This window comes from Apis florea, unplaced genomic scaffold (assembly GCF_048593485.1).
Source record: "Apis florea isolate Af1SG1 unplaced genomic scaffold, ASM4859348v1 contig_2291_pilon, whole genome shotgun sequence".
NCBI lineage: Eukaryota > Metazoa > Arthropoda > Insecta > Hymenoptera > Apidae > Apis > Apis florea.
Window position 1 is genome coordinate 4,024,386 of NW_028256553.1, and position 7,029 is coordinate 4,031,414.

The window sequence follows — 7,029 nt, forward strand, 5'->3', positions numbered from 1 at the left end:
TATAAATTAATATTCTATCTTATATATATATATATATACATATAGTTATCTTTTAATATTCCTTTATATGAATATCATAACTATGTTTTTATGTTGCATATAAATTTATTATAAATCATAAATCATTTTTTTGCATATGCAATAATTACTCTTAATACATAATATAATAATTACTGTTAAAATATATTGATATTTGTTGAATAATACGTAATTAATATAGAAATTGTGCAAACATTTCTTTTCGAATTTCTACTTTTAAATTGATCGATAAAATAGGACGTGAGTATAATCGCTACAATCTTTTTTCATATCGATATTTCAGAATACGTAATACAAAATTCCATATGATATTATGTTTATTTATGTTATGACTTTTGTGCTTTATTAAATTAGATATATAAATATAAGACATTCTTATATCTTTATAATTGCAATCTTATGTATATACTTTATAAGTTGATCATGATTTGATAATATCGCAAACTATAAGTCATATAATTTTCAAATTCACATAATAGAAAAAAACAGTTTGAAATGTTTACATTCTACAATAAATTTTATTGATATATACTTTCTAAAATTTTACTACTAAATTTTACTTTATCGATAGATTCAAATTATTCATATTAATAGTTCTTATTATTCCCGAGAATGGCGCCACATATCAACTTTGCCGAAGATTGAAGTGTTTGCAATTTGTTAAATATTTCTGATATAGATTCTTTTTGCGATATTTTTTGCAACATGCATACACGTGACAACCTTATATAAAAAAAATAAAATTTCGAGAGATAAGATGGAGAAAAATAAACAAATTGTAAGATAGAAAATCATAGTTGAGTTAAGGGGTATGATGGCCGCAACCCTTATTTCAATAGTACAGTTAGATTCGTTTTTCATTTTGTAATTGAAGCTATACTTTAGTTATTGACCAATTTTTTTGTGATTGGTGTGATTCATAAAAGTGATTTCTTAAAAATTTCTGAATAATTTTATTAATCTGGAACGAAAAGTAAGTAAATACATTTTAAGGGATGTTCATTAATAATATTCTTAGGTTATGATTCATTGTTTCATGCAGATTGTTTGATGCAATTTACACTTTAACTGGAGGGTGTCGAATAGATTTCGAATGTTTTAAGCAATAATGGAAGATATTGAAAACATGTTAAAGTCAATTAAGCATGATTTACAAATTATTGAATTATTGGATGAACTATTGAATTTTACTTTATTCAATTAATTAAATATCGTTTAGAAAATTTAAATGAAATTTGATAAAAATTTTAAGAAAATCTATAGAAAATGTATATAATGATTATAGAATATGTTTTACTTATATATTATTTTTTATGCCGTAAGATATTTTTCATGAGTATCCCTAATATTATTCATAAATAAATAAAATATATTAAATATTATAAATTATAATTTTTATTTTAAACTGGAATGACATTTTCTATCTATTTTCTCATTATCTTTCTTTTTCATTTATATTCTTTAAATATATTTCATTTCGATAAAATTGTAAAATTTAATCTCTTATTTATATATAATTTAATATCTATTTTTTAAAATATAGCTGATTTAAACTACTAAAATTAAAATTAAAATAAATTAAATTTTGTTATAAATTCAACGAAATTTTTATTAAATTGGAATTATAATCGATACTATAACTATGACTGTTTGATATTATAAGTTAAAGAGATTATGTTACAATTTATTCATGTTGCATTTTTTGATATATTTTATATTTTTCTTGTCTTGAGGGAAAGTTATTTAGACAGAAAAAGTTTCTATTGTAGATATATTTGAAAATTTATAGGATTTATTTAGATATATTTTTCTATACAGAAAATTTGAAAAATTTTTTTTACAACAATAAGATTTTTATTTTACTATGGTTATTTTACGATAGTTATTTGTAAACTTAATGATTAGGTAAGTACGATTTTATTAATAAATCATTTAAAATTTCTGCAATATTTTAATTTCTTATTTCTTAGTTATTATTTATTTTATTACATATTGCTGAATATTTCTTGTATATAAATCAATTTAAAATTGTTTAAATAAAATTATATAAATAAATTATTTCGTAAAATTATAAATTAATATTATATTAATTCTTGAAATTATATAAATTTTACGTTTTTTTATCAATTATTAAATCCTATTATAATTCTTAATTTTATTATTTTATATTATATATTTTATGTATACCCTATATATTATGCTGTATATTAACTAATTATTATTAATTTATATATTTCTTTTGAAATCGATTTTAAGTTTTGATCAAACTTTTTCCTATATATTAAAAAAGAAATCAGTTTTTATCAATATAATAAATTCTTATTATAAATTATATGTTATATATATATATATATATATATATATATATATATATATATATAAAATACATTATATTATAAATTATATATATAATATATTATAAATTATATTTTTATTAAAATCTTGTCTTATTTTATTTGATTCTTTATATAATATTCAAATATTCAACTTTCAAAAATTTCAAATAATTAAATTTCCTTCTTATAAGTAATATTCTCAGCTATTCGATCAAAACGACTGCATGAAATGCAAAATGTGATACATCTACATATCGATGTAACATTTCGCTAAAAAGAAATCCGTTATAGCACGAACTTAGTAATTAAGTCATATGAATCGTGTTCACGAGAACTATGCACCCACTTTCTAAAGTGATATATTATACATGATTCTATTTTATTTTTGGACATAACCTTGTCATGTCTTCTTTTCATATGTTATACTAAACTTATACGTATATACAAAAGCTAGTACCGTTTAACGAGCAACTAATCGCTCGAAGGCAACTCGAAAGTTTTAGCTATCTTTGAGTTTACAACCTCAATTTCGAATCTCATTTTGTTTTTTATTCTCTTTTATGAACATTTTTTATGTCTTTCTTTATCTTTTCGATTTTTTCTTCGTTAATGAAGAATATCACTAAATCGTTGAACTGTTTGATCGCGAGACAATGTTTCGTTTATTCAACATGAATTTTTTTTTTCAAATATAATAATTAAAATAATCGATGGTGTTTTAAAAATTATAATTTTAAATTCTGGAATTTTGAAAAGATTGAATAAAAATATACAAAAGGATTTTTGTTTTAGATATTGAGATGATTTTAGACTAAAATTAAATATTCTAAATGATATTCTTTGATAATTATAATGATAATTATAATTTGTGAGAAAAATATAGTTTTGAGATTGTATGGATTAATATTCTTTGACATTAATTTAATTTTAAGTAGAATTGCAAAATAAATTTAAATACACAAATAGAAAATATAATAAATATTATTTTTTTCAAGAATTTTGTAAATAAATTTTCTTTAAAATAGTAGTTATATAAAGAAATGGTATTTCATATTTATTTTAATATAAATTTATTTTGAAATTTATTTATATTATATTTCATTGAAATGTAAAAAAATAATATTTAAAATAATAATACTTCAAACAAACAATTTTTAATTTTAATATTATTATAATATAATATATTGAAATCATGCTTAATATAATAATATAATAGAAAGGTCATATTATTATTAGCCAATAGTAATAATCTTTTTTATTATTAGTCAATGATAATAATCTTTTTTTTTAATAAATACTAAGCAGTATTATAAATACAATAGAAAAAAAATGAAAGAGAAAAATATTGTATAGAATTTTCTATGATTAATATAAATCTGTATGTATTTATATTTATATTTTATATTTTTGGATTATATTAATGGAATACTGTATATTTTTTTTATTTCATATATATAAAAAGTATATTAGGTTAAATTCGTTATCAATGATCTTCATGATCTTTATAAGATCAAAAATAAAAGAAAAAATATTTTAAATATCCTATCTTGAATTATGTCAATGTATTTCGTTCTTTAAAAAGATTTAATATATTTAATATGATTTACTTTTTGTTGTTACTTGTATCGAAGTTTTTCCTTTTTTTTTACAAGATAATTTCATTATTATAATATTATTAAATTATAATTAAAAAAATATTCCATATAATATAAATACAAATAATACATTGTACAAATTAATTCAAAAAAAAAAAAACTTGAATGAAATATAAAGCATATGAAATGAAATATTCAATTTTTTTTCAAAATTATGTTATCGCTTTAATTATGTTATGACTAAATATATCGTTAATAATATTTTATGCTAATTATATTAAATTAAGTTTAATTAAATGGTATCATAATATAATTTTTATTACATTACGATACCATTTGAAAAAACTACACTTCAATATCGAATTTGTGTTCTTTTCTTATATTTTTTAACAAAATTTAAATTTAATAAAGTATGAAAAATTGATATTACATTTAAAAAAATAAAAATTCTTTCATTAATATGAAAAAAGTAAATTAACAAATATAAATATATATATATAAAAAAATATAATAAATATAACAAATATAAATAAAAAAATAAACCCATGAGTTACTTATTAATAATAATAATCCATGAAATATTTTAATTATATTTTATATAATTATATATATAAATATAACATTGCTTTTTGATGAAAAAAAATAGATTAGATTTGTTATATATAAATCAAAATTTAATCAATATTATTTTCAATGAAGAAATATTAACATAAAATTTGTAAATATATAAACATTAAAAGTTTTATTAAGAATTTAATCAATTTATCTGCAATAATTTAATATTTATTACTTGAAGGATTTTGAAATTCATAGATGAATATTTTTTGATATATGACATAAGTACACAATATTCCATTAAAAATGAACTAAAAATCAGCTTTATTTTCGTAAAACACATAAAATATAAAAAATATTACACGCAATTATTCTGATTATAGAAGATTATAAAACATTTTTCATTTCATCTTTTTTAAACATATTATTTACGATAAAATGTAACTAATAATGATACACTTTGTAAAAAATTTAACTTATTATTAACAAAATTTTAGAATTCACATTATACAAATTTTAATAATAAATTTGATTAATTTGATTGATTATTGTGTTTTAAGTGTATACTTTTAACTATAATAAAAATACAAAATTAAGATTCAATTCGATTTAATCTATTTTGTATAATTACATATTTATAATAACTTTTTAAATTCAACAATAATATTTATAAATTAAGTATTAGTAAATAAATAATTGTAATAGTAATAAATAAAGTAATAGTAAATTAATAAATTTAAAATGCTGTTGAATTTGTAGTTTAAATTAATGTTATGTAACTCTTTGTAACTTAAATCTTTCTATTCAATATAGATCTCGTAACTTTAATTAAAATCGATTTTTTATCGCTTTTTATATATTATAATTTATATCTTTGAGTATATATAATTTTTTAGTTCTAACTTGAATAAATAAAATGAATATGAAAAAATATTAGATCATAAATATTATATATAACTAAAGATTATTATTAAGATAATTATTATTAACTTTGAATTTTGATTTTTTAGATATTATAGATAGATTTGTTTTTTAAATATTAAACATAATACTAATATATACTAATATATATATATATATATAGAATATTAATATATTCATGGAATAGGATTTTATATTATATATATGCAATGATAATGATATAAAATAAAAAATGATCGAGATTTATTTATTAAGTTATAAATAATTTAATTCAATTAATTAATTAATTTTATATAATGATAGATTATTTATATATTTTTTATAGATTATTTAAAGAAATTTCTCATAGAAAAGTATATCTGGAATGGTAAGCATGCCATTAAGCAATTTTTATTATCATTTTCGCACAATCAATCAATTTAAATGGTATTTACCAATATCATAATTGAAAGGAAAATATTAATTTGTAAAAGTACATAATGCAAAAATACATAAGACAATCATAAAGTAAACTAATATTAGAGATAAGAAAGAAAATAAGAGATGACTTCAATCGTCAAACTTGACTTTTCGTCAATAGAAGATAAATCTGTTATCTTTAAGTCTGAATTTTTTTTCAAAAATAAAAATTATTTGTTTTTAATATTTTTGAGAAAAAAAATTTTTGATTAATAGTTTCTTAACAATTAACAAAAAATGAATTCTATATTGCAGGAAAAAAGATGAAAATCCATATATAGATAGAATTTATTACTCATTTTCATACAATCTTCAATTAATTGTGTTTATGTTTTGTTCTTTTAAATAATTAGTTAAATTAAATGATTGAAATTACCTCGAGATGAAATTTCTTATCAAGAGGTAACTGTAAATATGAAAAAGAAAGTATCATTTCAAATCGAGAGGTAAAGATATATCCTTGACCTAATGCCAAAATGACCTAGAAACGTAGATAGCTAAATATTCGGACACCGATTGAAAAAATTTAGACAGACATTTAATTAAAAATTCTACGAAATATTCTAAAATAAATAATATAAAAAAATCATTATGAAATAGCATAAATGAAATAATTTAAAAAAAAATATAGAATATTAATATATTTGTAAAATTGATTCTAGAAATCAAAACAAATATAAAAGTTGATTAAAGACAATTATTAAATTATTAGCAATTGAAGTTTGCTGCATTAGATGAAATGCATTAATGTATAACTTGAATAAAGTTGTGAAAAATATTGGTAATCGATGCAAAATTTGAAATAGTAAAGAAGAGATAAATTTCAAATATAAAATTTTAGATTCAGCCAATTATTACTTTTTAAAATATTAATAAAAAAACTTTCAGTATCATATTGAAATACTGCGTATAATAAGTAATATTGTTAAATGTTGCTTTTACAGATATTATTGATATAAATATTTTTGTAATATCATTCGTAATATCATTGTCGGATAGCTAATGATGCTATATCGATATCATAGTATATATGTAATTTCATATTAAATTCAATGTAATTTCATATTAAATTTCAATTCAAAATTGCCATTATAAATGTTAGTATAAAATCTCTGCTACATATT

General features: G+C 17.8%; 1 long non-coding RNA gene across 1 annotated transcript; it reads left to right on the forward strand.

The window, feature by feature from the left end:
- Window positions 1-652: 652 nt before the first annotated feature.
- Window positions 653-1,425, forward strand: LOC147658312 (uncharacterized). The gene is made up of 2 exons (XR_015290762.1): window positions 653-1,012; window positions 1,082-1,425. It is a non-coding gene; the product is annotated as an uncharacterized LOC147658312 (long non-coding RNA).
- The last annotated feature ends 5,604 nt before the right edge of the window (window positions 1,426-7,029 follow it).